Raw genomic sequence first — 22,112 nt, 5'->3', positions numbered from 1 at the left:
ATCTTCCTTGTCTATAAATTTGTCTTTTGGCCAAGTGTGCATGAAAGAGGAGGTCACATCTCAGGAATGTAGAGGAGCAGGAACGAAAGAAAAGCAATGCTGGATTCAGGAGAACAGCGGCATTTACACCAGGTAACAAAATTCCAAATTTTTGGCATGTGACAGGTCCAGTGTAAACTGGTATCACATCCCTTGTAGCTACAGATCCACTTCCTATCACTTTCTCCACTCATCTGCTAAACTTTGAGATCTTAAGGCTTTTCTTGACATTGGGTCATGACCCTCAAACATATGGAAGACCTCCAAAATGATTCCATTACTGGAAAATATATTTGCGTTAACCAGAATTTATTGTGCAGAACATCTAGTCAGATTTAAAGTAATTACATTTTGTGATCATCATTTATTGAATGGTCAGACACCAGCAATGAATGTCTGGAGGACACTTCAGAACATCTACCTTGGATGGACTCTCGGTTCCTAGATTTCTAAAACTTGGACTCCATATCCATTAATAAACTACTTATCCATCAAGAGTCCTCCTCCTCTCAATGCTCGGTGACAAAACTACATTTTAAGATTAGCCTTTGGGTCACAAGCCTTGAGTCGTTTGTAAAATTAGCTTTAGGTCTAAATTTCAAGAAGATTGCACTTCTCGTAAATGGTGGCTCTGGAGTCCATATGGTTCCAGGAGCTTCTCGGCCTACTTTTTAGGATGTTTTAACAAGTTTTCTTCTTAAGGAAGCCAGATAACTCCACTTCTTGATTTATGGGGGTGGTAGAACATATTTCTCACGAGAGTTTTAGCCACTTTCTTTGCTCTCACTCAGCAATTTTCAGAACTTTCACAGCAATGGAAAAAATGTGCTCAAACGCGTCCATCACTCAATTACTGAGAGCGCGCATCGGGGTCCTCTTCTAGAAATGGATGCAGATGGTACAAAACAATTACACATAAGGTTTCTGCCACTCAAAGTCACACCCTGCTAATCAGTTATGCTGGGAAATGGGGCGATGATGTGACAACTTCCTATCGATTTACACTATGTAGAGAGGCAGGTTGTCAACACTTGCACATGGAGCGGCTGATGCTTTAGTACTAGGGCTCAGTATCTTAGGAACATTGTTAATCCTGTGACAGAAATCAGAGTGTCGATGGAGTTCCCCTTTAATAAAGTCATTATTATTGCAGCTGGCAGCAGTAAGGACCTGAAGTTCTCCTTATGGACATGTGGAAACCACCAGGGTTACTGTCGTCGCTACTGCTTTACCCATGAGAGCTCCGTAGGGGCATTTGGTTGTCCTCGAAAATTCAGGTAGCGTAAAGTTTTCCTGGTGCTTGGAGCGGTCGCAATATTTTCTTGTAAATTAGGTCCACACTTTTTTTTTACAGTCATTTTTCTGTCTTATCTTTTTGTCTTTGTCTAGTAGATTATTCATCTTTAACTGCACAAAATAAAATCTTGATAGCAAGAGTTTATAACTTATTATCTTCCTTCTTCTGAGCTTTTTATAGCCAATTTATGACTATAGGATGGTTGGACTGAACTTTGTAGAAATAAATCAGCCAAAAGGAGCTTAGAGGACGGAAGGTAAGTGTTAAACTCTCCCATCAGAAGCCGCTCACTGATGGATTCTCAGTTAACTCAATGCTAAATTTAAAGGGATAGCCAAAAAATTTTTGAAGGCTTCTTTCTCCTTTAAAGGGAGCCTGTCATTAACTAGTGGCATGTAGGTAAAGGGGCTTTAATCCTGATTAAATCCTATATTCGCACAAAGAAATCTGCAAGGTAAGGATTTTCTCAGCAGCAACGTGTCTTTACATACATGAAATTAGTTTGGGGTATAGAAATCCCGATTTCCAATTCTCTTTAAATGCATATACAGTGGGGCAAAAAAGTATTTAGTCAGTCAGCAATAGTGCAAGTTCCACCACTTAAAAAGATGAGAGGCGTCTGTAATTTACATCATAGGTAGACCTCAACTATGGGAGACAAACTGAGAAAAAAAAATACAGAAAATCACATTGTCTGTTTTTTTAACATTTTATTTGCATATTATGGTGAAAAATAAGTATTTGGTCAGAAACAAACAATCAAGATTTCTGGCTCTCACAGACCTGTAACTTCTTCTTTAAGAGTCTCCTCTTTCCTCCACTCATTACCTGTAGTAATGGCGCCTGTTTAAACTTGTTATCAGTATAAAAAGACACCTGTGCACACCCTCAAACAGTCTGACTCCAAACTCCACTATGGTGAAGACCAAAGAGCTGTCAAAGGACACCAGAAACAAAATTGTAGCCCTGCACCAGGCTGGGAAGACTGAATCTGCAATAGCCAACCAGCTTGGAGTGATGAAATCAACAGTGGGAGCAATAATTAGAAAATGGAAGACATTCAAGACCACTGATAATCTCCCTCGATCTGGGGCTCCACGCAAAATCCCACCCCGTGGGGTCAGAATGATCACAAGAACGGTGAGCAAAAATCCCAGAACCACGCGGGGGGACCTAGTGAATGACCTGCAGAGAGCTGGGACCAATGTAACAAGGCCTACCATAAGTAACACACTACGCCACCATGGACTCAGATCCTGCAGTGCCAGACGTGTCCCACTGCTTAAGCCAGTACATGTCCGGGCCCGTCTGAAGTTTGCTAGAGAGCATTTGGATGATCCAGAGGAGTTTTGGGAGAATGTCCTATGGTCTGATGAAACCAAACTGGAACTGTTTGGTAGAAACACAACTTGTCGTGTTTGGAGGAAAAAGAATACTGAGTTGCATCCATCAAACACCATACCTACTGTAAAGCATAGTGGTGGAAACATCATGCTTTGGGGCTGTTTCTCTGCAAAGGGGCCAGGACGACTGATCCAGGTACATGAAAGAATGAATGGGGCCATGTATCGTGAGATTTTGAGTGCAAACCTCCTTCCATCAGCAAGGGCATTGAAGATGAAACGTGGCTGGGTCTTTCAACATGACAATGATCCAAAGCACACCGCCAGGGCAACGAAGGAGTGGCTTCGTAAGAAGCATTACAAGGTCCTGGAGTGGCCTAGCCAGTCTCCAGATCTCAACCCTATAGAAAACCTTTGGAGGGAGTTGAAAGTCCGTGTTGCCAAGCGAAAAGCCAAAAACATCACTGCTCTAGAGGAGATCTGCATGGAGGAATGGGCCAACATACCAACAACAGTGTGTGGCAACCTTGTGAAGACTTACAGAAAACGTTTGACCTCTGTCATTGCCAACAAAGGATATATTACAAAGTATTGAGATGAAATTTTGTTTCTGACCAAATACTTATTTTCCACCATAATATGCAAATAAAATGTTAAAAAAACAGACAATGTGATTTTCTGGATTTTTTTTCTCAGTTTGTCTCCCATAGTTGAGGTCTACCTATGATGTAAATTACAGACGCCTCTCATCTTTTTAAGTGGTGGAACTTGCACTATTGCTGACTGACTAAATACTTTTTTGCCCCACTGTATTTTGGGCTTTCAATTGTTTTGTTTTTCAATTGAGTTTCATCGAAAATTTAGCATAGAATTAACTGAGAATCTGTGATCGAGCTGCTTCTTATAGGATAGTTTAACACTTATGTTACAGTTCCCTTTAAAAGGAGAAACACTTTTTTTAAAAAAACAACATTTTTTCCCTTAAAACTTTACATATGATCGGAAACCTCCTTAAATCTGCATAAAATCTACTCAATTTCTTAAAAGAACAGTCTAAGAAAAAAGTTTTTGGAGTCAATATATTCCCTACAGAGACAGAAAACTGTCTGGATAGGGATACACCAATCAGGACAGTAGAAAATCTGAGTGCCCGCCCCCAAGGGATCTGTAATGGGGTCTGACAATCGTTATACTGTTCTTTGATCAGAATTCTCTGCTCTTCCAGATGTTGCATCCCCGGGACTTAAATCTTCCTTGTTGAGACTGAGGATCGCCTACAAGTTGCGGGTCCAATCATAAAAATGGCCTGACGGTTACAGAAAGAAAATGCAGCAGAAGCCTTCCAATCCCTCAACAATGTGAACGAGATACTGAAGTAATAAAATTTATTTATTAGAAATCTGTGTATCCGGTTGGCAGGTCCGTCTTTTTTATGCATGGTCTTGTCCCTGGCCAACATGATTTCCCTACGAAAAAAGGATCTGCTGAGGACGAAGTCACCTTAATGGAGAGTGCTCAGTATCGGGCAGTATGAGACCAGGTGTCCGGTGCTGCTCACTGGCCAGAAGTATTCAGTGCTGGGAGTTTCTGCTGGGAGAGGGGCAGAGGAAGCTTTATCAGCCGTAGTCTCAGATTTCATTAGTGAAGGTTCCGATGTGTCAATGTGAAAAAAGAAATGTCTCTGACTTGCACTCCGCAGTCCATCATGAATGGAAACAGCAAATGGATCAACGATACTGGAGTTGGAATAAGTATCTTATATCACTGGGCTGGCATGCACTCGGACCCCACACTTCCTTTACAGCTTGACACATACTGTTTAGTTACTGATTTAATTGAATAGTGGTAGAATTTCTACAAATACAGCGCCACCTCCATGTATGGGTCATGTGTGGTATTGCAGTTCCGGGTCATTCACTTAAATAGAGCTAATCTGCAATACCAGACATAACCTGTGGCCAAATGTGGTGCTATGTTTTTTTTTTATAAAAAGAAAAAAGAGACATGCAATACTGCAGGGATCATCAAATAGTAGTAAATTTTATTAAGTAATAATCCTTAAACCACACCACTCACAATTAAGAACATTTAAAAACACGTAAAACACAACAACAGTCTGCCCAAGAAATAATGGGAAGACAGATCTATACACGCAGGTATGGACCTTTTAAATATATACCCCCACGTTTATAATAAAACAAATTATTCTCCCTAGAGCAAATATATTATTAATAGATTGGTATCTAATATATATGAATAGATAATTCAACAACTAGGATGATATAAGCAGATAATCATATCTTAGCCACTCAAACAGTCAGAAAAACGTGCTTCAGTTAAATACAAAAATAATCAGAAGAAATTCTACTAGACTGGCTGTGAAGGCTGTGTTTTTTTTTTATATTTAAGCCTCCATGGTTTTTAATTAGTTCACCATCTGCAGCAATTGCTGTAGATCCTTCATCAATGGAACTGCAACATTCTTTACAGAAAAAGGTTTGGTAGGTCACGGAGGTCATACAAAAAAAAGGCAAATGGAGACTGAGATGAGCAGTAGAGGAGGGGAGAAAAAAAAAGAAAGCCTTGGAGAAAGCGCAGACTAAGTTTCACACGTCCGTTATTTTCCAGTACCAGAGATGACAGTGTTAGTGTCCAATACTTGCAGCACATGTGTGGCAACCATGTGCCACATCAGTACCACACAGACGGGCTCCAGGGAAGAGGCGCTACAGTAAGCGCTGTTCCCCGGCGCCGGGTGCTGAAGATGACTCATCATTCTCCCCTGCTCTGCCAGTGATTGGCGCGAGCAGGTGAAAATGATGAGTTATATTCAACTGATAACAGCGAGAGCAAGCAGTGGCTGATGGGACTACTACTCCCATCAGCCTTCACCTGCTGCTGCTAATGACAGTGACAGCAGGAGTGGCTGATGGGAGTATTCATCATCCACCACCTGTGCTAGGTGGATTCATGAATCCTATGTCTAATAAAACGTAACGTCACTGGCTGCAAAATATCATTAAGTTTCTATACACAGGTAAAGCTCATGGCATCATCTCACTTTTATGGTATGTGTCCATGGGCCATATTACATCCGGAATAGCTGCGGATTGAACGCTGCATAGAGCCGCAGTGTTCAATCCGCAGCGTCCAGATGTTACAGCATAGTGGAGGGGATTTTGTGAAATCCCGTCTCCACTATGTGTGCGAACACGCACCCAGTGGCCCCGCATTTCCGGACATGCGGCGCGTCTTTTTAGAACGCAGCATATCCGTTTACCTTGTGGCGACATTGCGCCGCCGCAAGGTAAAACACAGGGCCCTATGTGTGGGGTGCGATGATTCTGGATGTGTGCAATGCACATCCGGAATCATTGTGTCTACAGAAGGGGGCGGCACTTTGGGCGGAGCGAGTTTTCCGCTCCGTCCAAAGCGCCGGCCATCCTGAACATGGATACATACCCTAATTGTTCCACTCCTGGTTTTGTCTTATAAATACTGATGTGAAATAATGACCAATACTGACCGTGTGAACGCAACCTATGCCACCACCTTTATCTGCTCCTACAAAAGTGTTAATCATCTCCCAACTTCCCCTGTAGACCCCCCCAAAATACTATTTCAATTCACTCCTGGAGTCCTCACTATTTCGATTCACTCTGTGCGTCCTCACTGCAGCGTCTGTGCCTCTTCTCTGCTCTTAATCACCGTCCTCCAGCTCTGATTGCTGCGGCTGCGCAGTAGCATCACCAGCCTGAGCAGGCGCACTTCCACTGGAGCTGGAATGACGAGTTTTTTGTGCACGAGCAGTGATGTCCTTTGCTCTGCCCACAGTGGGGGAACACACCAGAAGAAGCACAATGTGTAAAGAAAAAGAGGCATGGATAACGAAGAGGCATGGATAACGAAGAGGCATGGATAACGAAGAGGCATGGATAACGAAGAGGCATGGATAACGATGAGGCATGGATAACGAAGAGGCATGGATAACCAAGAGGCATGGATAACCAAGAGGCATGGATAACCAAGAGGCATGGATAACCAAGAGGCATGGATAACGAAGAGGCATGGATAACGAAGAGGCATGGATAACCAAGAGGCATGGATAACGAAGAGGCATGGATAACGAAGAGGCATGGATAACCAAGAGGCGTGGATAACGAAGAGGCATGGATAACGAAGAGGCATGGATAACGAAGAGGCATGGATAACGAAGAGGCATGGATAACGATGAGGCATGGATAACGAAGAGGCATGGATAACCAAGAGGCATGGATAACCAAGAGGCATGGATAACCAAGAGGCATGGATAACGAAGAGGCATGGATAACGAAGAGGCATGGATAACGAAGAGGCATGGATAACGAAGAGGCATGGATAACGATGAGGCATGGATAACGATGAGGCATGGATAACGAAGAGGCATGGATAACCAAGAGGCATGGATAACCAAGAGGCATGGATAACCAAGAGGCATGGATAACCAAGAGGCATGGATAACGAAGAGGCATGGATAACCAAGAGGCATGGATAACCAAGAGGCATGGATAACGAAGAGGCATGGATAACGAAGAGGCATGGATAACGAAGAGGCATGGATAACCAAGAGGCATGGATAACCAAGAGGCATGGATAACCAAGAGGCATGGATAACCAAGAGGCATGGATAAATCGGCATCTGTTACTTTTCACGCCTGTGCAAAGATTTAGCAAGGATTTACAGATGCTGATTTACACATGAGCGCACTGAACAGGCTTTGGAAGATTGACTGCGCACGCGTCATGAGTGTACCCAGATGCAAACATGATTACTTCATTTCATCACACACGTTCACTGTTCATGTAGCTTTAGTAACATATCATTTTTGAACAAACGCTCAGTGAGGCTGAGCACATGGACCTTGTCTTCCATAGCTGCTAATAATTTAATTGATTTATTATCTATCTATATGCATATAAACAGAACTTCATATGTTTTCAGCTTGTTCCCTTTTGCCTCTGATGAAGCCACAGTTTTCATGGCGATACGTGTGGGTCTCTACCCCGATCTCTTTATAGGTTGACACCGTATTTTCCTCTTGGACTTATCATCGGCTTCTTGGACTGTGTCGGTAGGATGTTGGTTATGGTCTTGAACCATTTGACTATACCTCATTATCAGGTCATTTGGGGATGCTACGCAATTCCAGCATTTATCATACTGATATTTATGTTGACATTACTGACTGATCAGCTTTTATCATTTATAGCGGGTTCTTATTCAAAACAGTGACAGATGGGGGAGACTGGAGTCTTATTTTCGGCCTTTGTTCTAGTTATTTTATTTACATTTTTTAAATGTATGTTTTTGGCTCATGTGTGAAATATTAATATCCGTAGGTGACCTCTTGGCTTTACATACCTCTTTTTCTACACAAATCTGGTGATGCTACTGGGCAGGTGCGAGACTTTGGTGACGTAGGTCACATCATCCACATCAATCCAAGCAAGAGGATGGACGTGAGGAGCAGAGAGGAGGCACAGACGCCCAATAGACCAACCACCCTCATTTAAATCCAGCAAGGGTTCAATTCAAGTAGTATTTTGGGGGTGTTTACAGGAGGAGTCAGGAGATGATGAACACATCGGGCAGGTTCCTTTTAAGTCAGATGTGTACGTGTACTAGTGATGAGCGAGCATGCTCGGATAAGGTGTTATGATGCTCCGGTGCTAACCGAGGGTCTTCGGTATAGTCGAAAATATGTTCGCGTTCCCGTGGCTGCATGTCTCATGACTGTTCGACAGCCACAACATATACCAAGATTGTCTGCTTGTTAGGCTGTGAAATATGCAGCCACTGGGACTCGAACATACTATTCGAGCACGCCGAAGACGATCATTTATTACCTGAGCATGCTCAGACAACACCATGAAAAAGCTGATTTAATCAGTCATTGGGTGCCTCCGACAGTCGCTTTGACAGCAGCATTTAGCACGCACCAACAGGGAGGAGAGTCATTCAATACTCTCACTGGCACACCCATGATGCGATGGCGGAGCACCGATGGATTGGTTCGGTTGATGACCCCCATGCCTGTAATTACAATACTCCCATGAAAGCTGGCTTTTAGTTAGCATTCATAGATCATCATGATTTTCACTACACATAGCAGTGTTGATGCCCTGCTATGTATAGCACAAGTAATCAAATGATCGCAGTTTCAAGTCCCCTAAAGGGACTATTAAATAAAGTAAAAAAGGGAGAAGGGAGAAGTAAAAATATGAAAAAAATAGAAATCGAAAGTTCAAATTCTCCCCTATTAGAACATCAAACAAATAAAAAACAAAACACACACACACTTGCTATCGCTGCGCTTGTAAAAGTCTGATCTGTCAATATATAAAATAAATTAATTTCTTCTATAAACGGCGTAAGAAGAAAAAAAAGCAAATAGCAAAAAATTATGGGTTTTTTTGGCCGCACTGCAATAAAACGCAAAAGAGGAGATCCAAACATTATATCTACCCCAAAATAATATCAGTAAAACGTCAGCTCAGGGCACAAAAAAAAAATCTCTCACAGCCCTATATCCCAAGAAGCGAAAATGTTACGGGCCTCGAAAAATGGAAGCAAAAACAAACTTTTTTTTCATTTTTACTTTATAATTATTTATTTTTAAATTTGATTTTTTTTTATACCACTGCTCTAAAAAGTTCCTCTCGGCCATTTAATAATACAAGTTTAGAAAAATAGGAATAAAAGAGTTATATACTCTCAAGTGACAACAAACTCGCTGAATGCTAAATGGATTTAATTGAAGCCCCTGGATCTGGTCATGTCAGGTCAGCTGGAGAGGTGAGTCAAGGACATCCCAATGCCTGCGGAAATACCATCACATACAGGATTGGACAACAGTCTCCGATTTGCCAGTCATCTATGGCTTTTGTCCCCCCAATTGGGATCAAAAACTACATCCAATTTAATCTCAAAACAAAAAAAGTCACAAAAGCCGAATGAGGACAACGACCCCTTCTATTGTCCTAAAAAGCAGAATGTAATTACTAGAACAGGATCTATAGAAAATATCCTACAATTGCCACAGAGTTCCACTAGTGGTTGTAAAACTAGAGGGACATTGACAACCAAAAAAACGTATGCCTGGCAAGTTGTCAAAAACACAGACATTTTTATTTTGAGCCATGTAAGGTCAAGGCGTCCAAGAACATATCTGCTGTAAAGTTACGAGAAGCCTTCATGACTCCAACAGGCGTCCACACCAACACCGCCAATATTAATGACAGTAAATCCAACGTGGCAAACTGCATAAAAGATGAGATTTCCGGGATCCTGGTGATCCAGATGATCAGGCACAGTAACACAGCTAGCAAAAAAAGACATTTGTCCATCCAGTTCAGCCTATATTTAGTCAGAATAAATCCCCAGATCTACGTCCTTATAAAGAACCTAATAACTGTAAGATACTATATCGTTACGCTCCAGGAAGACATCCAGGCCTCTCTTGAACCCCTCGACTGAGTTCGCCATCACCACCTCCTCAGGCAAGCAATTCCAGATTCTCACTGCCCTAACAGTAAAGAATCCTCTTCTATGTTGGTGGAAAAACCTTCTCTCCACCAGACGCAGAGAATGCCCCCTTGTGCCCGTCACCTTCCTTGGTATAAACAGATCCTCGGAGAGATATTTGTATTGTCCCCTTATATACTTATACATGGTTATTAGATTGCCCACCAGTTGTCTTTTTCCTAGACTAAAAAATCCTAATTTTGCTAATCACTCTGGGTATTGTAGTTCTCCCATCCCCTTTATTAATTTTGTTGCCCTCCTTTGTACTCGCTCTAGTTCCATTATATCCTTCCTGAGCACCGGTGCCCAAAACTGTACACAGTCCTCCATGTGCAGTCTAACCAGGGATTTTTACAGAGGCAGTATAATGTTCTCATCATGTGTATCATCATCATCATCATCATCATCAGGCAGCTTGGAAACTTCAGCTGATTAGTCACGAACATTGTTAGCTTTTTCCATTGGACAGCTCACCACTAGAGATCAGCGAATGGAAAAGCGTTCGCCAATCTTAAGTTCGACACGAACGTAGCACATTCAGATTCGTGTTCAATTTTCCAAGCATTTTACCTCAAAGTTGGCAAAATTCGGCCACAGATCGGTAAAATGATCGCACTTCTACTAATGCTTTTGATTTCACTTGTCTAGGATAGTGATGAAGATAAGTGGGGGGACAGGGAGATGTGTTTTATGAGGGGAAGGAGTGTATCTAAGTCAGAGGAGCTGCTGAGTGTAATTTTTTTAAAATAACTTAATATGTGAACACTCCGGCAGTCAAAGGGCCCAGAAACCATCCACAATGTCATGACACGAGGGCTTCTGTGATTAGAAACCGAAGTCACGTTTCCCTCCATATACAAAGCTGACATGTTGTTTTGCCGGGGCCATTTTCTTAGTGTAACAGCGAAGAGAGGCCGCTCTTGCTGCTGCGGAAAGTGAACTTGCCATTAAGTTAGACAGGATCATCTCCTGCTTGAAATCGATCTTCCAGCATCTAACTAGTTTTTGCTAATAGTTTTGTGGAGGCAGGAGTCCACATTTCGTATGTAAAATTGTTTGGGCAAAAACTGTGTTGTAGTCAGTAATCAGGAGTCCCCATTGGCTAATCAAAATTGTTAGGCCTAATATTGGGGTTCAGCAAGGAGGCCCTATTTGCTAATCAAAATCGTTAGGGCTAATAGTATTGTTCAATCACAGTATCTAAGAAAATAAATAGTGATTGTTCATTTAGTGACAGGTGACTGACGGATGTGAGCCTAAGGTTGCTAAACAGCAGGGTACTAGAGGGGAAGGCTACATACAAAATGAGTGGGAAAAAGCGCGGTCCTGATGGAAGGGGAATGGGCTTGGTATTCGACGTGTACGTGGGTTAGGTGTTATTGTTAATGAAAGCTCAACTGAACAAACACTGTCTCGTCCTATCCAAAGACAACTGACAATATCTGTTACCTGAAGGTCTACTTGAGTCCCTTTCCAGTGGATTGCAAGCGCTGCATCAATTCGCCTCTCCTCCTCTTCCTCCACCTTAGCATCACACACAGTACAATCCTCATAGATTGCACCCAAATCACCCTTGTTTCACAAAATTCCAATCACCCCATTGACTGTGTGGAACCACAGATGGGCCATACTGAAGAGCTGTCACACATTTTATTCCTTAAGCATCACAGGTCTGCTCCATAGATTCACAGAATCCAGAGGAGGAAAGCCTCTGCACCAATGCTCTGCTCACAATATTTTCCTGTTGGATCCGGGACAGACAAACTAGAGTCCGAGCAGAATCCCGACTTTTCTCTTTAGATCAGAGCCACGTGGTTGGAAGACTCAGGTCTTCTCAGACAGGAGGAGGAAGGAGAGAAATGGTGAGGAGGTGGCTTACAGAACATGACAGAGATTCTGTACCTCCTCCAGAGAGAAGAAGAGCTAGAGATCCATCCAGGAGCTCGGTACCAAAGGAGACCAGATACAGGAGCCGTTCGCCACATAAGCCGCTTTCTGACCATCCCAGCTCTCCTGAGGCTTCACCACCGAGCATGTTTCCTGACCGCCCTAGCTCTGCTGAGTCTTCACAACCGAGCATGCTCACTGACCATCCTAGCTCTGCTGAGTCTTCACAACCGAGCATGCTCACTGACCATCCTAGCTCTGCTGAGTCTTCACAACCGAGCATGCTCACTGACCGTCCCAGCTCTGCTGAGTCTTCACAACCGAGCATGCTCACTGACCGTCCTAGCTCTGCTGAGTCTTCACAACCGAGCATGCTCACTGACCGTCCTAGCTCTGCTGAGTCTTCACAACCGAGCATGCTCACTGACCGTCCCAGCTCTGCTGAGTCTTCACAACCGAGCATGCTCACTGACCATCCTAGCTCTGCTGAGTCTTCACAACCGAGCATGCTCACTGACCGTCCCAGCTCTGCTGAGTCTTCACAACCGAGCATGCTCACTGACCGTCCTAGCTCTGCTGAGTCTTCACAACCGAGCATGCTCACTGACCGTCCCAGCTCTTCTGAGGCTTCTAGATAATAGATAGATAATATAGATAGATAATAGATAGATTATAGATAGATAATAGAAAGATACATTTCTACCTGTCATTTATGACATTTTCTGACATTCTAATACAACTTTTCTCTTTAGATCAGAGCCCTGTGGTCGGATAACTCAGGTCTTCCCAGACAGGAGGAGGAGGGATGGAAATAGAGAGGAGGCGGCTTACAGAAGATGACAGAAATTTTGTACCTTCTCCAGAGAGAAGAAGAGCTAGAGATCCATCCAGGAGCTCAGGTTGCACTCTTGCAGGAAAGAAAATGGCAGAGAGGAATGAGAAGGATATGGCAAATCCAACGCCTTCCTACCAGGAGCGCCACAGGCCAGGAGGAGATTCCTTCTTGTGTCATCTGTGATAGATAGATAATAGATAGATAATAATTAATAGATATATACTGTAGATAGATACTAGATAATAGATAGATAATAGATAAAAGATAGATAATAGATAATATAGATAGATTTATAGATAGATAGATACATATATAGTAGATAGATAGATAATAGATAATAGATTGATAGTTAGATAATAGATAGATAATAGATGGTAGACAGATAATAGATTATAGATAATAGATAGATAGATAGATAGATAGATAGATAGATAGATAGATAGATAGATAGATAGATAATAGATAGATTTCTACCTGTCATTTATGACATTTTCTGTGGCTCCGCGAAAATCGCATCTGTCCTCTCTGCCGCCAAAACTGTTTCCAACACAACAGACAGAGAAGAGCCTAAATCCCAACATGTGCTCGTGTCCATCCCCATCTTGTAAAGAGGACACTAACAACTATTATTCCTTTTCTTACAACATAAAAACCTTCTGTAAATCAAACCTTCTACTCACTGATCTGGGAACTGATATGGCAGCCATCCAACTCCTGGCGGACATACCTGCCTTGGAAGCGGCTCCAGCACCAATCCGCTATGTACCGTAAGGCTACGAAGGAGACCTTGTGTACCTACACAGGGCTCTGACCACCACCCAGCATTAACATGGCCTACTACACCTGAGCGCGAACCTTAGGAACCAAAAACTTCCTCTGATATCAGATCCAGAATATGAAGTGTGAGAAAAGGAAATCAGATGAATCTGATTGGAATGTAAAAATAAAAAACGATTAAGAAATATATGAGAATTCCATTATTTATTGGTGTCGTAGGATTGAGGACTGAGGTTCAATGGCACAAAATAAGAGGCATCAGCACTATGCCAGCGGGATGGAGGTAATGACTGACGACTTGTAGCTTCGTTCATAAATACATAATTGGGGTTATGGCCTCATACACATTAGATAACAGTCATCCAAACCCGGCTCTGTCATAGAGAACACAGGAATGTTCCTGTATATGGGTCAGGGATCGGATCCATCGTGAATCCAGCAGCTATATAATGTGTAAGGCCAAGTTCAGCAGCGCAGCTACCAGGGGCAGAGGGGGCCATCGCCCCAGGTCCCTCGTTCTGAGGGGGCCCACCCGGAACTACACTACTGGAACTGTATCGGTGTGCACATCGCGCCGATACAGTTACATTCTGCAGCAGTGCAGGGAGAATTGATCTCACTGCTCTGCCGCCCGGCCACAATGGGGCCCCTGAGCAGGTGGGGGGCCCTGTGCCAGCAGTGGGCCCCCCGCACATCATCGCAGGGCCAGCTGTATCAGCTGGATGCCGATACAGCTGACCGCAGTAATAAGAGAGGGAGCTTTACGCTCCCTCTCCCATTATCCCTCTGTCAGCATCTAATGTCACTGACCCCGACATTGACAGTGGTTGCAATGATGCCAGTACTCGGCGCCTGCAGTCAAAAATGAGCGGGAGCAGCGCAGGAACCAGGAGGAAGAGAGGTGAGTATTTTGTTTATGGGGCTACATTACACTACAGAGGGTGGCTATGGGGGTGTATTATACTACAGAGGGTGGATAAGGGGGTGCATTATATTATAGAGGATACCTATGGGGGTGCATGACACTATAGAGGCTGCCTATGGGGGAGCATTATGCTACAGAGGCTGCCTATGGGGGTACATTATGCTATAGAGGCTGCCTATGGGGGTGCATTACATTATAGAGTCTGCCTATAGGGGTGCATTAGATTATAGAGGATGCCTCTGGGGAGTACATTACACTTCAGAGGCTGCCTATGGGGGTGCATTATGCTATAGAGGCTGCCTATGGGGGTGCACAGGAATGAACGTATGTGGCAGCTGTGACCCAGAGTCAGGCTACGGCTCAGAATCAACTCCAGAGATTAGAGGATAAGTCTCAGACAGAACTGCCAGAACAGGAGGACAATACTGTGGTCCCAGAACCTCCTCACATGGCAGACCCAACAAGGTCCCTGATAACCGACACTGAAGACTCAGCTTCAGACCAGGGCCTGGCAGTCACACTAGGCCAGAGCCTGCAAACTGACAGTCAGAGCCTCCAGTAGGCCCTGAGGACACATGTCAGTCTGCAGAAGCTCTGATGTCTTGCAGACCGACCCCCTACTGCTTCTGACAAAGAGAGAGTATACTGGGACCAGGGCAGACTGTATAAAGAGACACTCCCCACGGATACTACAGAATCTTGGGACTGTGAAAAGCGACTGGTCGTTCCTTATCTATTCAGAGAACAATTATTGAGAATTGCTCATAAAATTCCTCTGGCCGGACACTTTGTAATACAAAAGGCTAAAGCTCAACTGACACAAGACTAAAGCCCCCGTCTCACTAAGCGAGATCGCTAGCGAGATCGCTGCTGAGTCACAAGTTTTGTGACGCAACAGCGACCTCAGTAGCGATCTTGCTATGTGTGACACGCAGCAGCGACCAGGCCCCTGCTGTGAGATCGCTGGTCGTGTCGGAATGGCCTGGACCTTTTTTTGATCGTTGAGGTCCCGCTGGGTAGCACACATCGCTGTGTTTGACACCTTACCAACGACCTCGTTGACGACTCAGACACTGAATCGTCATAATAGCTCCCATGTGACATCGTTGTACAGGTCGCTACAGGTCGCTGGTGAGATGTCAAACAGTGAGATCGCAGCAGCGATCGTTGGGAAGATCTCACTGTTTGACATCTCACCAGCGACCACATAGTGACGCAGCAACGATCCCTGACAGGTCGTATCATTGTCGGGATCGCTTTAGCGTCGCTAAGTGAGACGGGGCCTTAAAGCTCAACTGACACATAACTTCTATTGTCCCAAGATGGGTACAGATATTGCCAATTACTGTCGGTCATATGTAGTTTGTCAGAGAGTTGGAAAGTTCGGGAATATACAGAAAGCTCCATTGATACCACTGCCAGTGATAGATGAGCCTTTCCAGCGAGTGGCTGTGGATATCATAGGGCCACTTGCCATCCCTAGCAGCTCTGGCAAAATGTTCATTATCACAGTGGTGGACTATGCTACACGATACCTGGAAGCTGTGGCACTGTCCTCCATCCGAGCAGACAAAGTGGTGGATGTTTTACTGACTGTTTTCTCTTGTGTGGGGTTCCCCAAGGAAATGTCAACCGATCAGGGAACCCAATTCATGTGCAGTCTGATGGATAGCCTCTACGAGAAAACACAAGTGCAGCATTTTGTGGCCAGCGCATATCATCCCCAAACCAACGGACTCTGCGAGCTTTTTAATGGAACATTAAAACAAATGCTGAAAATGCTGGTGGAGACTGAAGGGAGAGAAAGGGAGCGGTACCTCCCCATCTGCTTTTTATGTACAGAGAGGTACCCCAGGGGTCTACAGGATTTCCCCCCTTTGAACTGGTTTATGGGAGGGTAAGGGGGCCACTTGATTTGTTTAAGGACTGTTGGGAGGGTGACCCCAAAACTACAGGAGTCTCAGTGGTTGAATATATACTGCGACTCAGAGAAAGAATGCAAAAACTGAGCAACCTAGCCCATGAGGACGTGACCCAGGCCCAAATCAACCAGAAGGTCTGGTATGACCGCAATGCCAGACTGAGGGCCTACGAGGAGGGGCAGAAGGTTTGGGTATTGGTCCCTATGTTGTGTTCGTGACACCACCTGTGGTATTCGGTCAGTAGGGACCGACACTGCTTAAATGGGTCCTCTGGGGTGATGTTATGGCAGCAAAGATGGGGTAACTTCCCACAGGTGAAGTAGGTCCCCAGGGCTCCCGGTGTATAGATGGAACATGGTGAGAGGTGCAATAAAGAACGAGGACACAGGTTTGCAGTCTCTTTACCTGGTTTACTGAAGCTTCAGGCAACCGCAGTCCAGGGCACCAGATCACAGGTACAGGCAGGGTCCGGCCAGCTTGGAAGGGAATCCAGAGTCCCCTTTACCTGGTGGAGATAAAAGCCTTCTTCAAAGCGTGGTGGTGTTGTAGTCCCTTACTGCCTATGGCTTCTGATAAGGTCCTCGCAGTTCCTCTCTGTCCCCCATGAAGGTTAGGACACAAACCCGTATGACAGGTGGCTCGAGCCTATTTACAGGGTCTCTATCATGACCCGGGCTCTATATGCCACTGTGCCTCCTGAGTATAATGGTAAATTAAAGTCCAGCTGTCCTGCCAGTTTCCGCTATGCCTCTTAGAGACTGACACAGCCTCGGTCTACCAGCTACCAGAATTCTACGCTCAGCCAGGGAGGTAGCCAAATCACTACTCTGCTCCACTGGTATCAATCTCCTGTGCTTTACTCTCCGACACACTTTCTACAAGCTGTCCTTTCCTTCTCTGTTCTCTTTTTCCAGGAGCTGTAGCGACTCTGGCTACACGGACCCTTCAGTCTTGCTGACACTTACTGTCCGACTGCTCTCTTCCTGTCCTCCTGACAGACTGTTCTCTAACTTCCCCTCCAGCCAGAATATATCAGGGAAGTTCCCCTCAATCCATGTTCATAGCTCCTCCATCTGGCCTGGAGTACGAACATGTTGTGTGTGATTACCTGACAAAAGAGATCTTTCATCGCTTCCAAGCGTGACATCACTCTCCCCGTGAGGAAAGCAATGCCACTGTGACGACCAGGACCATGGGGTGTCACATACACTGTACATAAGTGGCTAAATGATGTTAATTATGTGGTGACCCTAGATGAACATGCAAAGCGTCAGAAAGTATTTCATGTAAATATGTTGAAGGCTCATCATGACAGGGAGACCTGTGTCTTACCTGTCTGTAGCCAGGCTGAAGAATGGGAGGCTGATCTGTTACTAGATCTGGGGGCTGGGACTTAGCACATGGAGTCCCTGGAGTCAGCAGAGTTTAACCCTGAGCTATCCCACAGTCAGAGGTCTGAGCTGATGGGGGTGCTTAGTGAGTTCCCAGAAGTCTTCAAAGGGGAGCCTGGGAGGATGCACTTAGCAACTCACCATGTGGACACTGGTACTAATCCCCCAGTACAGCAGTCTGCATACCCGGTGTCAGCAGAGGTGAAGGCACACATGAGGGAACAGGTAGAGGAGATGCTAAACCTTGAGGTAATACAAAAATCCCAGAGTGCCTGGGCCTCGCCTGTGGTCCTTGTCCCGAAAAAGGACCGTACTACCCGGTTCTGTGTAGAATACAGGAAATTAAATCTATTGACTACATGTGAGGTTTACCCCATGTTGAGGATAGACGAGCTGTTAGAGCAGCTAGCTAAGGCATCGTACCTCACCATCATGGACCTAAGTAGGGGATATTGGCAGATACTTCTGACCAGAGAAGCTCAGGAGAGGCCTGCCTTTATAACGCCATTCGGGCTGTTTGAGTTTCTGGTGATGCCATTTGGTATGAAAAATGCCCCTGCCACCTTCCAGAGGTTGCTTAATCACTTACTGGAACTGGAAGGATTTGAGGGCTTTGCCGTTGCTAATCTCGATGATATAGCCATTTTTTTAGTAATTCTTGGGAGGAACACCTCGTACATCTTTCCCAGGTGTTGCAAAGGATTAACGCAGCTGTTAAGCCACGGAAGTGTCAGGTAGCCAGGTTCCTCGGACATCGGGTGGGGGGAGGGCTGCTAAAACCTGATCCAGGGAAGGTAGAAGCCATTACAGCCTGGACCACCCCACGAACCGAGAAGCAGATACTGTCCTTCCTGGGTATGGCTGGCTACTATAAGAGGTTTGTACCAAGCTACAGTGCAAGCAAGGTGAGGAGCACCCAATTCTCTACCTAAGCAGGAAACTCCTGCCAAGAGAAATGGCTTATGCCACCATTGAAAAGGAATGTTTACCAATTGTGTGGGCTCTGCTGAAACTGCAACCATACCTCAAATTCACTGTGATAACATCATAACCTATGGAGTTGGCTCAAAAGAGTAGTTGGGGACAATGGGAAATTGCTTAGATGGAGCCTAATATTCCAGCAATATGATTTTACCATCCAACATAAGAAAGGGATCGATCACGGCAATGCTGATGTCTTATCTCACCAAGGTGGGGGGGGAACCAGATATGCTCTCGGGAGCTGACCTGTAAGTCAACTCCATGCATGTTCATAAAGAGGGAGGTGTAGTGAAATATGTATATGTGTGGCTGGCAGTTAATTAACATCTGTCTTGAAGATTGCAGGTCTCACCAAGGTGATAATATATGCTATCCTGAGAAAAGGCAGTTTTCTGTTCTCAGACCACAGAGGGCCTTCTTGGGAAGACACAAAATTGGAAACATTTAACACCTCTGATGCCTCAAAGGCAGATGCCAAATGGGACCTAGTGCAGCATGACAATTTCTATTTACTATGAGAAAGAATGGTACACAAAGAGTGTTCAGAGGAAAATAATGTATTCATTAGAAAATAGCCAGTATCCAGCCAAAAACCAAAGATTAGAATAGTGACCTGGGAGGCTGGTCTAGAAATCTGACATCCAAGTTAACTCTATAAATTAGGCCTGTACACATAGAAAGATGTTCACAGTGAGGGACAGCCAAGCTGGTGTGATCCGTTCCATATTTCACCTCCCTCAGGGGCAGAATACCAGACTGCAAAGTTCCATATTTCTGTAAGTTCTCCTTTTTAATTTAAAACTGTTTTTGCATATTTGTATTTCACTTTTAATTTCCATATTTTTGTATCTTTTATTGTAAGCACTGTACCTTTCCTATTAAAGCTTAAAACTATAATAAGTCTGAACCTTGTATGCTCTAAATAATCCATAGCCTTAGAGTGTGTGATCCTTATAATTGGCAGACAGCAGAAGTATTTCTGAGACTCATGGCCCATGTGTTTGGTGAGTGGTGGCAGCGTGTATGAGCAGCGTGTGTGGACTGTCGTGGTGTGAATTGTGCTCACATTGCAGCATGGGACAGAAGTTGAATGCTGGACTGAGACAGAGTAGATAGATTAACCCTTGCAGGCGCAACCTCAAGTCACATGCTGAGAAGTGGGTACGTGACAATTTCTCATGTGGAATATTGGAATATAAGGATGCTGTATCAAGGGTGACCTTTTTATTTCAATATAAGTGTCCACAACTTCTTAGCAGGTGCCATTCTGTTCACATATAATCATTAAAGGGGTTGTCCACTACTAGGACAACCCCTTCTTGTTCAAAAATGTTTGGCCCCCCCTGGGACCAGGAGCCGAGCAGACGTGCCTTGGATGTGCTCCTCGGTCCCCTTCAGAATTTAAGGTTGAATTCTACTTTTTCACCCATCGGAACCCGGACTAAAAGGCCCACAATATCCCACACACATCCGGGCTGACACACCTGCCGGTGCTCGCTACCGACGTGAGCCAGAACGCTTCCACCGCGAGCCGCCATCACTGCCCGTTGGCTGGAGCACGGAGGCAGAAGCGCACTGCTCCGGTGACAGAGGAGCAGCGGTGAGGGGGCCGGCGTGAGGCAGCACGCCTGGAATCGCGGCGCTGCCCAGAGAGGATCCGGTGAGTGTGGAGCCGTTGGAACGGGTGGACAGCAGCCACCAGAAGACGCGGCGGCCATCTTTAACACCGGAGTACTGCTCTAAAGGGTAGGCAGACTGTGGCTCCGGTCACCAACGGGGAGACCCCGCTTCAGCCCCCCCGGTGGTCACTCACCTGCCGGTTCGGTACCCGTGGTGGGGCATCCGGTTGCGGCGCCTGCAGGTCCCTGGAGGCGCCATACACGCTCTCCTCCCTGATCTCCTCTTTTGGCGCCAATAGCCGCCATCTTGCGGGGTGGCAAAAACTCAGCCTGAGACCCAGTTCACCCATTTAGGACAGCGCTATAATGCGCATTGTGCTGGACATCTAAAGGTCCTTAGGACGGGGGGCGAGACCTGACTACACTACGGTCTGGCCGCACTAGTTAGGAGCTCCTGCACTGACTTGCTTATTACATTAAATCACCTGGAGCGACATATTGCGGTTACCAAGACAACACTAATCAGGCAGAGAAGTGTTTCTCTTTTAACCCTTAATACCGCTCAAGCTGTCTCTTCTACTGACAAACTTCTCCTTTGGCAGAACTTAAAAAGGGGAAAATAGTGTTTAAACTTTCTTGTTATAATAACTATGGAAGGTGCTCTGCAGTTTCTTTCCTCTCATTAATGTCCCTACGGCGACACCTAGTGTCCATTCCTAAAAATTTGTGCTAATCTCAAACATATGTGCACATCAAAGTGGAGTTAAGCTCCTCCATGAGAATTTTGTGATTTTTTGATCATTAGATTGTCCTGCCATAGTGTTCTGTGCAGCGGTCCCTGGCCAGAACAGTAGTGAACCTCTGCCCATACAACACTTTCACGGACCCAACAACCCTAGCCCTGACGGCTCTCCAGACATTATTGACACTTCCATACCTCCCAACTTTTGAAGATGGGAAAGAGGGACAAAGTTTGCGGCGCGCAAAGCGCGCCGCGGCAAATTTTAGGCCACGCCTCTGACCACACCCATTCATAATTAGTCACACCCATATCCACGTCCCAACCACACCCATTTAGCACTGCCGATCACACTGTTTCATATACAATAGTTATAAACAAAAAAATATGGCCACACAGTGCTCCATACTGTATAATGACCACACATGATGGTCAATACTGTATAATGACCGCACATGATGCTCCATACTGTATAATGACCACACATGATGCTCCATACTGTATAATGGCCGCACATGATGCTCCATATTGTATAATGGCCGCACATAATGCTCCATACTGTATGCTGGCTGCACATGATGCTTCATACTGTATAATGACCGCACATGATGCTCCATACTGTATAATGGCCGCATATGATGCTCCATATTGTATAATGGCCGCACATAATGCTCCATACTGTATGCTGGCTGCACATGATGCTTCATACTGTATAATGGCCGCACATGATGCTCCATACTGTATAATGACCGCACATAATGCTCCATACTGTATAATGGCCGCACATGATGCT

The 22,112-nt window shown here is 44.9% G+C and overlaps 1 long non-coding RNA gene across 1 annotated transcript in view; it reads left to right on the top strand.

The window, feature by feature from the left end:
• The window catches only part of LOC143784925 (uncharacterized), a 38,778-nt gene extending 34,702 nt beyond the window's left edge, over positions 1 to 4,076 (top strand). The window contains exons 3-4 of the long non-coding RNA XR_013217915.1: positions 1,193 to 1,316; positions 3,905 to 4,076. This is a non-coding gene — a long non-coding RNA (uncharacterized LOC143784925). The remainder of the gene's footprint in view (positions 1 to 1,192; positions 1,317 to 3,904) is intronic.
• The last annotated feature ends 18,036 nt before the right edge of the window (positions 4,077 to 22,112 follow it).

This window comes from Ranitomeya variabilis, chromosome 7, assembly GCF_051348905.1.
Source record: "Ranitomeya variabilis isolate aRanVar5 chromosome 7, aRanVar5.hap1, whole genome shotgun sequence".
In the NCBI taxonomy this organism is placed as follows: domain Eukaryota; kingdom Metazoa; phylum Chordata; class Amphibia; order Anura; family Dendrobatidae; genus Ranitomeya; species Ranitomeya variabilis.
This window is presented reverse-complemented; position numbering and strand designations above follow the sequence as displayed.